The 17,932-nt window shown below is 40.7% G+C and overlaps 1 pseudogene; it reads right to left on the bottom strand.

Moving 5' to 3' along the window:
* Positions 1–4,848: 4,848 nt before the first annotated feature.
* Positions 4,849–7,169, bottom strand: LOC143880075 (L-type lectin-domain containing receptor kinase IV.2 pseudogene; annotated as a pseudogene).
* Between the last annotated feature and the right edge of the window lie 10,763 nt (positions 7,170–17,932).

Here is a 17,932-nt window from a genome sequence, read left to right as displayed (position 1 = left end):
AATATTTCATTCTATTTGTTGATGATTACACAAGGATGACATGGATTTATTTTCTGAAACAAAAAGATGAGGCTTTCTCTATCGTTAAACAGTTCATGGCTCTCGTTGAAAACCAAAGTGGTCATTCTATTATTACTCTTCATATTGACCGTGGTAGTGAATTTACTTCCAAAGAATTTTAGAATTTCTGCAAAGAAAGTATAATAAAAAGATAGTTGACAACGAGCTATACCATACAACAGAATGGAGTCGCAGAGCGAAAAAATAGAACCTTTGTTGAGGCGCTAAGGAGCATGCTAAAAGACAAGGGGTTGCCGAATGATTATTGGGCTGAAGCAGTGGCCACAACAGTATACCTATGCAATCGCGCTCCTACAAAAGCAGCTCAAGGAACAACTCCATATGAGGCTTGGAGTGGAAGAAAACCCATGTGGGTTATTTTATAATTTTTTGTTCTATAGCCTATGCTTTTATTCCATCTGAAAAAAGACAAAAGTTAGATGATAAAAGTAAAAAATGTATTTTTATTGACTATAGTGCGGAGACAAAAGGGTATCGAATTTATAATCCTATTTCTAAAAAATTGATCATAAGTCGTGATGTTATTTTTAATGAAAAAGATGCATGGAATTGGAAAAATGATGTAGAAGCCCCCTTATGTGTTCTAAATGAAAGCACATCAAGTGAGGCACCTTCACTTGAGATTTGTTTACCAAATCCTAATGAGTCACCAAGTTCATCTGGTGATTCTACTCCCATGAGAATGAGAAGTCGTGCTGATATATATGATTCATGTGAGTTTGCCTGTTTTGCAATGGAGCCTTCTAGTTTTAATGATGCAATGAAAAAGAAAGAATGGTGTGATGCAATGAAGGAAGAGATTAACATATTTACTAAGAATAACACTTAGACATTGGTGGATTTGCCACCAAACAAAGAAGCAATTGGGCTTAAATGGATCTACAAGTCAAAGTTGATAACTCTCTCCAAAGACACAAAGCTCGGTTAGTTGTAAAGGGTTATGCCCAAAAGCCAGGTATTAATTTTTTTGAAACATTTGCACCTGTGGCTAGAATGGATACTATTAGAACTGTTTTGGCTTTAGCATCTCAAAAGAATTGGCAAGTTTTTTAGCTTTATGTGAAATCAACTTTTCTAAATGGAGGACTTGAGGAAGAAGTGTATGTGGATCAACCTCAAGGTTTTGAAATCAAAGGGATGGAGCATAAAGTGTACAAATTGAAGAAGGCACTCTATGGGGTTAAACAAGCGCCACGAGCATGGTATACTAAAATTGACAGGTATTTCCTTGAAAGCTCATTTCAAACAAGCGCCGGCGGTGGAAATAATGAGGACCAAAAGAGAAGGGAAAAGATTCTAAGCCAAAAGTGGGTACGCCGGCGGCGTAAATAATGAGGACCAAAAGAGAGGAAAAATATTCTAAGCCAAAAGTGGGTACGCCGACGGAAATAATGGGTACGCCGGCGTAAATAATGAGGACCAAAAGAGAAGGGAAAAGATTCTAAGCCCAATGTGGGTACGCCGGTGGAAATAATGGGTACGGCGACGGCTTAAATAATGAGGACCAAAAGAGAGGGGAAAAGATTATAAGCCAAAAGTGGGTACGCCGGCAGAAATAATCGGTACGCCGGTGGCATAAATAATGAAGACCAAAAGAGAAGGGAAAGATTCTAAGCCAAAAGTGGGTACGTCAGCGGAAATAATGGGTACGCCGGCGTAAATAATGAGGAACAAAAGAGAAGGGAAAAGATTCTAAGCCAAAAGTGGGTACGCCGGCAGCGTAATTAATGAGGACCAAAAGAGAAGTGAAAAGATTCTAAGCCAAAAGAGACGTATCCAATAATGTTACCAACAGAAGTGAGAAAAGATAACGCCAGCGTTCCAAAAAGTATTCAATAACGTCAGCGTTCCAAAAAGTTTTCCAAAACGTGTCAAGCATCCATCCGTCTCTAGTTATTTCCGACGGCTAAGATAGAAACGAACCCAAGGTTCTGTCGGTTCAAATACACATTTAAACGAACCAAAAGAAGCCTCGTGAAGCGCGCCAATTCAATAGGCAGTAATGAAAAAGGAGGACTCTGTCGATGTCGGAAGGGTATCAGGATCTTTTCACCACCCAATTTTGAAGATTAGCCCGTTTTTGGTTCTTGTTTTAAAAGGTGCCGGCAATCCGTAATTTCTCCAAACATCAACCTTCATTCCGTACTTTTCTCCTAGCACAGCCCATATATGTGGTCCTATCGTCGAGACTCAAACCCACTTTCCTGACTCAGCATTAAATGCTAGCACATCTGGGTAAGAAACAAAACCAACTTGCTAACCCAACATTAAATGCAAAGACAACAGGGAAGGTAATCCTAGGCAATCTTAATTCCTCTGCTTGGTTGCTTGTAGATGGTTGGGAGATCTAGAGACGAAGAAGTCAAAGGGGAGACTAAAAGCAAATCAAAAGCAAATCAGTTAACGTGAGATTGAGAGCAAATCTAACAGACGTTGTTTGGTTTCGCCTAGATTTGCCGAAGATTTGCCAGCGATTTGGAGATTGAGAACAAACCGATTTGCTCGAGAATTTTCTCCCCTTTTTTCTTTGATTTGGAGAAATTTATCGAGGGAGTTTTGAGGGTGCCACGTCACCCGACAAGGGCCCAACATCTCCGGTGGTCAAACTCCCCAATTTAGCTAAATTCCCTACCAAAGAACCTTCAGCAAATCAATAGAATTACATTCCCTGCTATTATCCTTAAAAAAAAGGCAACCAGAGCAAATGAGTCTGAGCGATAACCAAGCGAAAATTCAATTTTTCCCCAGCTCAGCTTCCATTCCAAAAGCCCGGTAAAAGAGTCCAACTCCACCTTGGACAAGAACCAGCTCTCTTCTCCAACCCAAAGAAACCGTCCGTGGAGCTCTCTGTTCTCTGAGAAAACAGAATGCGTCCCCACCCGCCTCCAGCATTTCCGGCAACACAGGCGCTTTGAAGGCAAGCCAAACATAATTTTTGAAGAGGAGGACATCATGGGCGCTGGGAGTTGCTGGAAAAATTGCTTGATTGGTTACTTTCTTGGTCGTGGACCTGACTTCATGACGCTAAGAGAGAACCTTCTAAAGAAGTGGAACCTGAGAGGAAACCTGGAAATCTTTACTCTTCATAATGGCTTCTACATCTTCAAATTTTCGAGCCCTGAAGATTGCTCCACCATCCTTGAATCAAATTCAAACTATTATGGAGGCCGCCCCTTCGTAGGTGGACTCCAGATACTGCCCTTGAAAAGCTTGATCTACTGTTCCTGTGTGGATCCGCTTGCCAGACCTCCACGTAAAGTTCTGGACTGCAAATAACCTTAGCAAAATTGCTAGTGGGATAGGCATCCCTATGTACATGGATAGTCAGACAGCAGAAGGCACTCGACTTACTTATGCAAGACTTTGTGTTGAGATTGAAGCAGGAGCAAACCTCCCAGACTCCATTGACCTCACCACTCCATCAGGCACCATTGAGCAAGAGATCGTCTATGACTGGAAACCCTCTTCTTGCTCCCTTTGCAAAAAATTTAGCCATCAGACCTCAAACTGCCGTATAAAAGAACCAGAGAAGATATCAAAGAAAGAATAGCGTCCGGTTAAAAACCCGGTGGAGGATCAATTCATCAAGAATACATCCAACCCCTCCAATCCTGATGCCCTGCCCCTTGTGCATCCCCATGTCACTCAGCAAAGCTCCCTGCCTCCTACCCTTCCTGAAGAAACCATCCCCCCAGGCATCCAAACTAAGAACCCCTACTCTGTCCTTAACTCGGAAGCTGAAGATCACACAACCTCTGACTCCGACATAGAGGCCCCCGAGTCAAATAAATCAAATGCTGGTGAAGAAGAATAGGAAGCTGGTGAAGAACACCCCGAACAGAAGAAAACAAAACTCCTTCATCAAAGAAAAACGGAAACCACAAAGGTTCAGAAGTTGAGGAAGAGCCAGAGAGATGGGAAGTTTAGCCAGAAGATGAAAGACCACTTGGATCACTGGGGTCTTAAATTCACATGAGTATCGGGACTGACTCTAGAGATCACGGGTATTCTCTCCTCTCTTGCTTGTTTTGAGTTTTTATTTCAAGGATATCATGTCCTTAGGCATTCCCCCCCCCCCAGGCATTGTTCTAAAGATTGGGGAGTGGTCTTGTTTCTTTTATTGTATCATCTTTCTTTAGTTAATATACTGGTAGAGGTCCTCATCTTTCTCCTCAGCTGGTTTATCTCGATAGGTGATATAAGAGTTGCACTGATGGGAGAAGATCTCCTAGAAAATATTGTAAAGAGTTGCACTGATCAAGCCACCCTTACCAAAATGTAGAAAAAATCCAAAAGAAAAAACTCATAAAAAACTTTCCTGGAAAATATTCTTTTCCATACTTGCTTTTCCATAGATCCAAACAACCCCTCAGACATGATTTTTTTTCCCAAGAATATTATCTTATCCAATGGTGAGAAACAGTTGGAGAGGGATAGATACAAGAGGGAATGAGGAGAGGGCAAGAAAAGCCTGAAAGAACCAAGAAACCAAAAACTCCACTCAACGTCTGATCGACTTTTTCCTGATTTTTTAGCCATATTTCACCCTCAAATACTTACTTTTCCATAGATCCAAACAATCCCTCTCTTACCACTTGGACACACTAATTTTTTTCCTGGCAGTCACACATGGCCTTAAATGAAGATTTCTGCATGAATAGGAAGAGACATGCATTTAGCTGTAGAAAGTCGAAGCAACTGAAGCCCCGATACAATCATCGTCAAGTCTTTTTCACATGGGATCAAAATAGATTATCAAAATGAGACAAGTCAGTACTCATGATAAAATCACTCTATATGGATATCTTTGTTACACCATAGAAGAAAAAAAACACCATTTACAACGAAGAAAGTGAATTCAAAACAAGGCATTGTACTTAAAGCCGCCGGTGTTCGTTTTAGATTATGACAACCGATTATCAATCACAAACCTATTATTGGACTCAAAATTACTTTTAATTTTAAGTCCAATAATCGGTTTCGTAATGACAATCCCTTGTTGCAATCTAAAACGAATAACTTTGGTGATCATATACAGAGTTCATTAGCTCTACCAATTTGTCTGAATCAGCAGCCTCCACCTCTGGAGAATGGCGACTCCGAATCCGTAGTAGGATAAGACCCTTCTTCCTGTTCCACTGCTATAACATTGGCCCCAATTCCATCTGATCTATAGGGAAAAGGAGCTTGGCCTTCCAAAAATTGCACTACTTGCCTCATGCTAGGCCTATTTTCCGGCAAAGGTTGAGAGCAAAGCAAACCAAGCTTTAGTACCATCTCCATTTCCTCCACCACATAATCCTCTCCTAATTTCGGATCCGCGGCCTCTAAAATCGCCCCTCTTCTCTCACATTCTTGCACCCAATCCACCAAGAGAACCTTCTCAGGTGGCACCTTTCCTTCTATCGGCCTCCGCCCACAAGCAACCTCAAGCATAAAAGCCCCAAACGCAAACACATCGGTACTTGCAGTTGCCTTGCCGATTCTAGACAACTCTGGTGCAAGATACCCAAAAGTCCCCACCATATGGGTTGTTTGAGGATCACTTCCATGATCATACAATCTTGCCAGACCAAAATCTCCTAATTTCGCATTCAATTCATTGTCTAGTAACACATTGCTGGCCTTGATATCTCTGTGTAGGACTACTTGAACCCATCCTTCATGCAAAAAAAGCACCCCTTCAGCTACATCTTTGATAATTCGAAATCTTTGATTCCAAATAAGCAAAATCTTTGGCTCATCAAATAAGAACTTGTTCAAACTACTATTTGGCATGAAATCATAAACCAAGAGCAGCTCTCCTTTACGGCGGCAATAACCTTGGAGTCTTACCAACTTAGGATGCCGAATCCGGCCGATGCTCGCAATCTCGGCAATGAATTCCCTCATTCCTTGTCTGGATTCGTGGGAAATTCTCTTCACCGCAACTTCGACTTTTGATGTTGGTAACACACCTCGATACACCATACCGAAACCTCCAACACCCAGAAGCTCTTTCTCTCTGAAGCCCTTTGTGGCTATGAATAGATCCTTATAGAAGAACCTATGAGGACCATATTGGAGTTCCCAATCCTCGAGTATTTCGGCAAATTTCTTTTTCTTTCGATATGTAATTACACTAAACATGGTCATTATTAAAAGAAGTACAGAGATTATGGGCAACCCAATTCTCAAAGCTCTTCGTTTCCAAACAGACAATCCAATGTGAGGAAGCGGTGGAAGGCTCGAAAGATTGAGTGCATTAGCTTCCCCATTCAACTTAAAGCTCCATCCCAAAACATAATGAGATGTTAGCATTGACCCCGTAGAAGACGAGAATCCGACGTACATGGGATCTTTGATCACAGTCGAAAGATCGAAAGGCAAAGACAAGAGAGGAATGACGGGTTTAGGTACATCGATAGGGGATAGTGTTACGTTAAGTTGCTTTCGGACCCCATCATATTCTATCCAGACCTGCATTGGATCTCCACTTTTAAGGGAAAGGTTTTGAAATCCCCCATTTTCACTAGAGTTATAACCTGCTGGAGAGGATAGACTTGATCTCAAGCTGTTTATATCAATACCCACATGATTGTCATTTATGTCCCCGAATTCTGTGCTTTCGATTGTGTCAAGCTCAACTCCAAAGACATGATTAGAAGAATTTCCATTGTTGGTAGTATTGAAGAGGCCTAGATATTGGCTGGGTAGAGCTCCGGGGAGCTCTTCTGACGGAGCGATGAGAAAGACGATCCCGTGGCCGCTCAAAATGGGATCTTCATGGAGAATTGCGAAGACGAAAGTGGTAGAGAAAGAGAAAACATTACCATTTGAGGTGTTGTTCCAGTTGAGAGGAATCGAATAGAAGGCATGGCCTATCTCTTGCTGGGTATCGTTTGTTAGCCTCAAGAGGCCATCGGGTGTTATCTCTGCTATGCCTTTCAGGGTCAAGTTAGAACTGAGGAATCCATTATAGGTGAAATCATCGTCCTTGCCTTCTGAGGCTGCAAGGGTTAAGAGAACAAACAACAGTAGGATCTTAGACAACATTGCTAAAACTAAGAACTCAAACTTTCCTTGCCTTTTACTTCGTTATTCATAGCATGACTTCATAAAGAGGATTTCACTCATAAAAAATAAAATCAAGGAAATATTCACCAAACCATATCTGGAAAATACATTCCCGGCTATACAATGAATGGCAGATGATGGCACGTGTATGGTGATCAGAACTGCACTATAGATCAACGGTCAAGATTGATAAAAGCATCTTTTAGCATGTACAGCAATTTTTTAACGTAAGATTGAGAAATGAGTCTAGAATTAAAGTTGGAATATTTTAGGGTTGGTGCAAATTACAAAATTGTATTTGACCCATCAAGACAGCTTGGCTACTTGATCAAGACCGTTCATTAGTTACATGGACAAAAATGCACCTATCAAACATAGGAAACGGTCGCCTGCAAGTGGAGGTCAGAAAAGGAGGGCCAATTATTCTAGAATAACTGTGAAAAGTCCAACGATTGTACTGCTGGGATTGTCCCAATTGACAAGATTTTCGGGTCAAGGCACATTACTTAACTGGATTTAACCTAAGTAATGGACCCGATCAACATAAGATTGTGACATGTGTACGGTTGAGATAAGTCAAAAGTTTGGTGCTTGACCTAAGTAATGGACGGCAACGTCAAGGAAAGTGGGGTCCACATTATTTGGGTGATCTAAACCATTCATTTGTATGTGCCGAGAAAATCATCTCCGTATGATGATCCTAACGCTCCCATATGTGATCACCATATAAATTCTCTCTAAAATAATATACCAATAAGACAGAGAATGATGTGGACAGTCTCCCCCTTCAGTAGAATCCGGCCTTCATCCCTTTTTTAATTTAAAAAAAAAGAAGAATCATTTAAGAGAACCACCGACTCTGGATGCCAGAATTTTTTTGGTTCTTGGGACTTTTGTGGAATTTCCGCAGGAAACCTACGTTTGGTTGCTAGTTATATAGTGGGCAAAAAAAAATCCCACAAACCAAAATAACCCCGTACGAAACCTTAAGCTGGGAAAAAAAATCCCAGGAACCAAAATAATCCCGCACGAAATCCGAGGAACCAAAATAACCAAAAGAAGAACTTTTTTCTTCACAAAGTGGGATTTTTATTTTACCGGGATTTTTTTTTCCCACCATAGTCCGGTCAACCAAACATGGGATTTTTATTTTACCGGGATACTTCCAGGGAGTTTTTTTTCCCACCAATCTCCCAGGAAGTTTTTTGTTCCAGAAAAGTCCCAAGAACCAAAATAATTCTGGCATCCAAACGGAGGACCTCAGTGGTTATTGTTTTGTGGTTTTCCACTTTTCCTTAAACGGTCTTTTACTAGACTAGTTTAAAGAGTTCTACTTCATCTAGACTAGGTGTTGGTTATCCAACAAAGTCAAGAAGTTGACGTATATAAGATTTGGACGAGTGAATAGAATTTTGAGAATAGAACTTTGGTTATCCAACAAAGTCAAGAAGTTGCTTTCACGTTTTTCGCAGTGCATTCACGTTCCCCATATTTCTCACTCTTGTTAAATCTAATAGTTTCTTTCTTCCTAAATAAACCAAAGAGGTTTACACTTAATCTCAAGACTCTACTAGCAAAGAGTCATCTTTTTCACGTAGCTTAATGGTGAGGGATAGAAGTCATGCTAGATGGGCAGATAAGGAAGAGACAAGGCAAGTAGTCTTCTAGTAAACAAAACATGCAATTAACCCAGGGCGATGATAAATTCACTCCCCCTGTAGGAGAAATTCGCTCCCTTAACGATGAATTGACGCAAAAAATGTTATAGTGCGCTGCCACATGCCCTCCTTTAACCTGTTAATAGATAATGCGTGCATGTACAAGGTAGGCGCCTGTGTATTTTTTTTTTTGAAACATGAGAAATTATATAATGCGTGCATGTACAAGCCCGTATTTTTTTAAATTGTGTTGTACGGCCCACTTCATAGGATGATCCAAACCGTCTGTGCGCTGAAAATCATTTCCATAGGATGATCTGACCCTCAAATCTATAGAGGGACTTTACATTATGAAAACTTAAATAGATTGGAGGGTTAGGATCATATTATGGAAATGATTTTTACGACAACCTATTTACTTTGTGGCCCAACCAATAGACAGTTTGTATCATCCTATGGAGTGGGCGGTACCGTACATTTTGAAAATTGTGGGTTGTATGGCCATCCATCATATAATTTGTCAATAAAACATAACCTATGTGCAGACACCAATAGATTGGAGGGTTAGGATCATCCTATGGATATGATTTTATGGGTAAGTCCAAGTTACATTGGGCCCTACAAATGAATGGTTTGGAATTCGAATATAGTAGGTCCAAGTATATGGTGTCCGACGCACCTATTTTTTTAAAACTACGGTGGGTCAACCTTTTCAAAGATCTAAAGGCAAGTGATATATTCACCCTTTTTTTACTTGAGACAGCCACCTCGAATGTATTTATGACTTCTCTTTTACGCTAGAGGGGGTGTCTCAAGCAAAAGAGGGCCAAATCTAAAACATTTAGCTGTTGGGAGTTGAGAGAGAGAGAGAGAGAGAGGCCGGTTGAAGGAGGGGTCTGTGGCAGAATTTAACGCTTTTGGCATCGATTCACATTAAAGGGAGCGAATCTCCCATGGAGGGGGAGCGAATTTATCATCGCCCTTAACCAGACACCCCTGTTAGATGACGTGGCACTCTAAAACCAGTCACAACACCTAGGAAACCGCAGAAATTGTGCAATCAAACGTCCCTTATTATTTCTCTGGCCATCTAATCATCTACGGTCTCAACTCAACTCAACTAAGCCTTTGTCCCAAACTATTTGGGGTCCGCCAATTAATCCTTTGGAAAATTTTAATAAAGAAGGTGAAACGCACAACAGTATGTGAGAAAAATCTCTACCTTTTCTATCAACGTCAACAAGGAAATAACAAAGGCACAACAGAACATGTGGCTGGCTTTTCTTTCCAACTCAAATTTCAGTTTTTTTTGTGGGCGACCTGAGTCCAACTCCTTGCCTCCATAGATATCAAATCTCTGTTCCAAGCAGTGTTTAAAAATGCGGTTTCGACGCGGAATGCGGCCGAAGAAAATCCTTGTCGACTCGATGCGGATGTGGTCAAGAATGCGGTCGACGCGGTTGACACGGCCATGTCAAATTAGTCGAGTTTTTTTTTTTTTTTTTTTTTTAAAGTATGTTACGGCCTACACCATAGGATGATCTAAACCGTCCATTTGAAGGGCCACAATGGAAATAGGTTGTGCCTCAACAATCATTTCCATAGGATGATCCTAGCCGTCCGATTTATAAAGGTTTGATTATATGGAGTTTCACCATAAATCGGAGGTCTAGGATCATCCTATTGAAATGATTTTTGGGGCGCAACGTATCTACACTGTGGCGCATCAAATGGACGGTTTGGATCTTCCTATGGTGTGGGCTGCACAGCCCATTTTGAAAAATTGGGGGTGAATATTGTAGTAGCTAGAAAGGGGCGAATTTATCACCGCCCTATCAAAAAGGGGTTGCACAATTAACATTTCCCTTATGACTTTATTATTTAACCAGTTGTCAGGTGGTATAACTGTTCCCAAGAAGCTCTCAATCAAACAACCGATTGACAGTCTTAGAACTCTCAAAAGGGGCTGTATTTATCGAAATGAAGGATCTTAAATAATTAAGGACCTCAAAATGAAGAACTCTAAAAAGCTAGTTTGGAAATAATATATTAGCCCCTTTTCCTTACGTGGGCTACCCGCTTGTAGTGTAAATGAGAAGCCATAAATACACAACATGGGAGTAGCCGAGGGAAGAAAATAGGGTGTAATATCACTTCCCAATCTACTACAATAAGTTGGGATGAAAAGAGGTGAGTTTTTTTCATTTTTTTGAAAATTACATGAGATTTACACATCACATTTTTTGACTTTTTTGAACAAATGCACCCATTCAACTCATATAATTTCAATCCTACCCCCTCCTTTATGCTTTTAACAAAGGCACCCATTAAATCATATAATTTCACTCTTATGAAGCAAGAAGATTTTCAAACTCTAGCAAAGAAGGTTACCGATCCCATCCTTGAATCAACGTAACATCATAAGGAATGTATTCTCTTTTCAACCCACTAATAATATGCTGCTTCATTCGTTCGTCCAAAATAAGCTCTTGCAGATCCAATAAAGAAATCTCCGAATAAAGATTCTTGATCTTCAAAAAGAATTGAGAAATAAAGATATTGCCTCGTGCAGTATTTGCCAAATCATTTTCCAACATTTGTAGACGAGCCATATTCTTCTTGTTGAACAATCAATCAAGGGTAGTCCAAATCTTTCTCGCCAATTTACACCCAATGATGTTATCAAACAAGTCATGTGAAATAGACATCTTGTATATAAATTCAGCCTTAGCATTTATCATCCTCCATGTCTTCAATACGTTGGCGTTTTCTTATGTATCTTCCGGAACTAAATGGCATTACCACAAACAATCACTCATAAATCTTCTCCCACAGGATAAGACTCCATACATGTTCTCCATATCTTGTAGTTTGATTGATGTAGTAGCTCAATACTGAGTCCACTATTCCTTCCACTCGTATCCATCTTCAAAGCACCGATTGAACTTCTTCTTCACCAAGGAAATTTTGACAAGCACCAACTTCCACCCTTGTGGCTCTGATACCTTATAAAGAAAGACAGATTTCACAACACCGGTATATCCGCTTCTCAATTAGTGAAATCGAGGTTTACACTAGCCCAAGATCAACAACCAAAGTTGAAGAAGAGCAATCACCAACAAGATATATTCCAATATACGAGAGAAGAACAACGACACAAGACAAGAACAAAAAGAGAGAATAAAGCATCAAAACAAAGAGAAAATATGGGACAAGTTTGCCTTGCTTCAAATACTATCTTGCACACAAGAGCTTTGATGGAGCTTCAATGGAGGTCTCTTGCTAGATAGTGGAGAATCTCTACAAAATGGAGTTAATGAGATTAGGCTTCGCCAAAGGAAAGTAGAGAGGTAATTGCTTTTGGTAAGTGGTTGGGGCTATGGGAAAGTGGAGTCTTTAATCCTAGGGAAGTAGTGGGTTTTGAGTTCCAAGTGAAGTTTCAATTTGAAATAGGTGGGTATGGGAAAAGATGGAGCAAACATGTGTGGCTCACACATGTGCAAGCTAAGCCAGTAAAAGACCAAAAGCCCATTGACACAAAATACATATTTGTCCTCACTGCATCTCTCAAAATAAAAAGAAAATAAAAACTACCCAAAAAAATACACTTTAAAATTTAAAAAGGTAATGATAAAAATCAAACAAGTTCTTCACTTATCAATGTCTTAATTAGGAGCTCGTTTCTCGCCATTTCACTTTTTTCGTGAAGGGATGAGATTAGAAACATGATTTTTAGTGAGACTAGTCTCAACCCTTCACCAAAAGTGAAATGGCTGAGTTAAGGAGACTCAACAGAGTTGAAATAATCTGTATAGGGAGTTTGTAGGTAATTTTGCAGCCCCTATTTTATTGGGGAGAAGTGCCACCCCATATTAACCTCAATTAAATGAAGAAGACAAATTATACTATGAGCTGGCACTTCACTCTTGAAAAAGTAGGGGTGCAACTCGGGTTTGGTTCAAACCGATTTTTGCGCGGGTTGGGTTGATTTTCTTGGGTTGGGTTGTGGGTTGGGAATTTATAACCCGATTGAAAATCAAGTCGGGTCGGGTCAGATTGGGGTATCGGGCAACCCGACCTGAATCAAAATATCATTTTTCTTTCTTTTGATAAACAAGGTTTTGTCGGCATTTCACATCTTTAAATTAATTTTCACTTGTTTGAGTGTTTTATGTTCTTCTTAGACTTATTGTAAAACAAGTGAGATACATGTCATAGATGAATGATCATATTGAGGATCATAGACATGATTAGTTCAACGAGAGAAAAAGATAACTCATATGGATTTCTCATATTGAAGTAATATCATTTTTCCTTAAATGTTGTGAGATTTTAAGTTCTAAGGGAATATATCAAAAGCCAAGGATATTCAAGAGTTTCTCAAGGATGAGAGTCACCTTAGGGTAATGAAACTACGTACGAATTTCTTATGATGTTAACTATGGATTTGGAAATTCATAAATCTTGTGTTTTGACCCAATCTTGTTTGTTTAGAAAATGTCTAAGGTTTGGACATCTTATCATGTAGATAATAAGCAACCAAGGGGTATAACTATAGATTATAAAGATTTATCAAATAAGCTTAAATCTATAAAGCTTAGACATAAGAAGGAATGGACACTAGGGTACTATGTCTAAGAGACTTCCGTGGCAAATGAGGGTGAGAGATGATGCAAAGAAGGCACAGTCTCGGCTGGAGCTAGTCCAAAGTCAACAGTTCCTAGAAGGGAGCTAATCAAATTAGGAGTTAATGTTGAAGCCAGAATTCAAGCAATTATGGACACAGTTAGGCAGGAGAACACGGGAAGTGCTCTGTTATTGGAGAAAGATTGCCTGGAGATAATGCTTACAGAAGAATCAGCTAAGTTGGGAGTTTCATCTCAGGAATCAGCCAAAGCTCAATCTGAATTTACCACCAGGTCAGGAAAGAAATGGGGGAAGCCTTCAAAATGATTTCAGGAATTATATGGAACATAAGGGGAATTAGGAGCAGGAGCTCCCGTAGCAGGTTAAATATGATTAATAAGATGCACAAGCCATGCTTCATCGCAATTTTGGAACCATTTCTAAACGAAGCAGCGATTCAAGGGGTGGCCAATCTGTTAAATATGGATTATCACATGACAAACTCAGACTCAAACTCAAAAATATGGCTGATGTGGAATAATATGATTGATATAAATATAATATCTTCGTCTCAGCAAGCTCTATCAGTGAAAGCCCGCCATCGGGATTCGGCAAAGTCTATTTTCATGACATTAGTATACGCAAGTTGCTCAGTAGTCGAAAGAAGACTTCTTTGGAGCTACCTGTTTGACTGCAGTCAATACTTTACTGATGCGTGGATGGTGGGTGGGGATTTCAATGCCGTATTAAGTGCGGAAGAAAAACTGGGATTACATCCTCCTAACTGCCGATCTACATCTGACTTCCAAGATGCAGTAGAAGGAGCAGGATTGATTGATGTGGGATACTCGGGAAATAGGTTCACAAGATGTAATAATCAGATGAATGAAGGGTGCGTATGGGCTAGATTGGATAGGGTTCTTGTTAATGCATTGTGGATGACAGAATTCTTAGCATTAAAAGTTACTCACCTATCTCGAACCAATTCAGACCATTGTCCGCTACTTGTGAGCTTCAGGTCCAATGCCAATCCTCCTGTGGGGTCGTTCAAATTCCAAAGAATGTGGTGCAGGCATGAGAACTTTCAGGAGGTGGTCAGAGGAGCTTGGAGTGTGCCGGTAGATGGGAACGCCCTTGAGATCTTGTCCATAAAGCTAAAGAACACAAAAAGAAACCTAAGAGCTTGGAACTCGCAGCATTTTGGTAATGTTTATCAGAATGTTAAAGATGCGGAAGACTCTGTAATAAAAGCGGAAAGTATTCATCTGGAACTTCCAAACCAAGTAAACACTGCAAGCCTTGATGGGGCTAGGGCAAAGTTGAACGAGGCCATTCTCCAGGAAGAAATATTTCTAAGACAGAAATGCAAAGACAAGTGGCTTAAAGAGGGGGATCGAAACACAAAATTCTTCCATGCCTCAATTCAAATGCAAAGGAAATACTGTGGAATGAGGAGGATTATGGAAGATAACTCTTGGGAGGAGGACCCTCAGAAAATACGTGAGTTGGCTGCTAAATTCTTCCTCAAAGCCTTTCAAGAGGAGGGAGTTTCAGAAGATGAAGAAATGCTCGAAGCTATTCCTTGTCTTGTATCTGAAGAGGTCAATGTCTCGCTGATTCAAGCTCCCTCAGAAGAAGAAGTCAAGGAAGCCGTGTTTGGCTGCCCAGAGGAGAGTGCTCCTGGCCCAGATGGTCTTAATGGGACTTTCTTCACAGCTTGCTGGGAGGTAATTAAAGATGAAGTGGTGGAAGCAGCAAAAGCCTTCTTTGCCGGAGGTAAGTTATCGAGACACTATACCTCCACTCTAATTACGTTAATTCCGAAAGTGGAAGACCCAAAGGACTTTTCTGAATATAGACCAATCAGTTTGTGTAACTTCTGTTATAAAATCTTTGCCAAGATTATTGTAACAAGACTTGCCAAAGTTTTGCCTAACCTGATTTCTCCAGAACAGGGAGCATTTGTTAAAGGAAGATGCATTTCAGACAATATATCAATTGCCCAGGAAATGATGGTGGGAGTAGGTAGGAAAGTGCGAGGAGGTAATGTAATGCTCAAAATTGATATGGCCAAGGCGTATGATAGATTAAATTGGGATTTCATGCAAAAAGTGTTGGCGCGATTTGGATTCTCGGAGTCTTGGCGAAAGCTCATCGAAGAAGCAACCCAGAAGTGCTGGTTCTCAGTGGTTTTGAACGGGGAACCAAATGGATTTTTTAAATCTTCGAGGGGTCTCAGACAAGGCGATCCTTTGTCTCCTTGCCTCTTTATTATTGCCGAAGAAGTCCTAAGCAGAGGAATATCTAAACTGTTCCGTGAGGGTAAGGCTAAGTATTTCTTGAGAAGTAAAGATAGCACCCCAATATCTCATTGTCTGTTTGCAGATGACACCGTGATCTTTTCAAATGGAGGGAAAGCAAGCTTGAACCAGATTATGAGATTCCTAAAGCGGTATGAAGCTATGTCAGGCCAGCTAGTTAACGCTAACAAAAGCAGCTTTACCACATCAGACAAGATGACCCTCAGTAGGCAAAGAGCTATTGGCAAAAGTACAGGGTACATGCAAAAGAAGTCCCCTATAATGTATCTAGGAGCTCCCCTATTCACGGGTCGTCTTAAAGCGAGTTTCTTTGATGGGCTAATAGATAAAGTTCGGAAAAAGATTGAAGGATGGAAAGGGAAAATGTTATCCTCTAGAGGAAAACTTATATTAATCAACCATGTTCTATCAAGCCTTCCCATCTTCATCCTGTCAACATTATCCCCTCCAAAAAAGGTTCTCCAGCGCATTGACAGTATAATGGCCAACTTTTGGTGGGGGAATTCAGAATTTGGGGCTAGAAACCATTGGGTTGCTTGGAAGAAAATTTGCAAGCCAACAGACGAAGGGGGATTAGGCATAAAAGCTATGGAGGACCTATGTATTGCTTTCCGAATGAAGGCTCTTCATAGGCTTCACCAATCCCATGGGCTATGGGCCTCATTCTTGAAATCTACCTACAGCAGGGGTAAACACTTAAATTTAGTGGAGCCAAATGCAGTCTCATCAAAACAATGGAAAAATATTATTGCTACAAAACCCTTGTGGCAAGAAAATGCGAGGTGGACTGTTGGAAAAGGAGAGGTGTTTTTCTGGACAGATATTTGGATAGGGAATAAGCCATTGGTGGAATATACAACAGGATTCCAAGGAATCGATCTTAAGGGAAAAATCAAAGACATGATCAATGAGAATGGAGAGTGGAAGAAGAGTCATATATTGCCTTTTTTTCCTGGTGGTTGGGATGCAATTATGGACAAGGTTAAGATCGTCATCAACCGATCGCCTGACAAGCTCATTTGGGCAAAAACATCGTCAGGTAATTTCAGCTCTAAATCGGCTTGGGAAGTATGTAGAAGGAGTGGCCCTAAAGTGAGTTGGGCGCAAGGTATTTGGGATTCCATCCCACCTAAGATGGGTTGTTTCTCTTGGAAACTTTTCCTCAATGCCATTCCAGTGGACAGCAGAATCAAAGATCTCAAAATCCAGATGGCATCCAAATGTGAATGTTGTAAGCACAGTAAAGAAGAATCAGTTGATCATCTGTTAGGTAACAGTGGCCTAGCAAGGGGAATCTGGGAGTTCTTCGCAGACCTCTGGGCCATGAAACTTCTTCCATTGCAACCAGTAAGGAGCAGGATGCTTGCTTGGATATCATATGGCAGGAAAAGGAGCACCCAAGCTGGATTTCTCCTTGGCATGTCAGCTTTGATTATCCCTTGGGAAATCTGGAAGGAACGTTGTAATAGAAGAATGGAAGGTAAAGAGAGAAGTACAAATTGGGTGATTCAGCAAATATTAAATAAGTTAAAAACTGTGAGCTCTAGCCAAAAATTCACCAAAGAAAACAATATGGTGGAGTGTTTAGCTTTGGAGCAAATCCAGATTGATCCGCAGAGGCAAAAGATCAGCAGGGATAATTGGATTTGGTGGGAACGTCCGATGATTGGTTCGCTCAAATTGAACATTGATGGAGCAGCCAAGGGAAACCCAGGAGAGTCGGGAGGCGGTGGAGTTATGCGAGATGCCAAAGCAAAAGTTATATTTGCTTTTGCGTTCTTCTACGGGACATCTACCAACATGGTGGCTGAAGCGAGAGCTCTATTGGACGGCCTTAGGCTATGCAAAGCCTTTGGGTTCAAGAATTTCGTAGTAGAGTCAGACAGCAAAGTTCTCATGGACTTCATCTCTAAGAAAGGAAGCCACCCCTGGTCCATCTCTTTCTTCTGGCCCGAAATTATAGACCTCATGGACTTCATGGGCCCTCATCATCAGCACCAGTTTAGAGAAGGTAACCAAGTGGCAGATGCTCTTGCAAATGAAGCTTGCAAAGCTAGATCTCATCAAATTTTCCATGGATGGTCAGAAATGCCTCGCATAGCCCGGGGGGCTGCAAGATGCGACACTAATGGTTTTCCAAATATTCGCCCAAGCAAATGAACGAAGCAGGTGGTGTTGTGTAGGGTCTTT

This window comes from Tasmannia lanceolata, unplaced genomic scaffold (genome assembly GCF_043159265.1).
Source record: "Tasmannia lanceolata isolate RefF3 unplaced genomic scaffold, GAP_Taslan_0.1 ptg000006l, whole genome shotgun sequence".
Classification (NCBI taxonomy): domain Eukaryota; kingdom Viridiplantae; phylum Streptophyta; class Magnoliopsida; order Canellales; family Winteraceae; genus Tasmannia; species Tasmannia lanceolata.
Note: the sequence above shows the minus strand (reverse complement) of the source record. Positions and strands in the feature narration are given on the sequence as shown.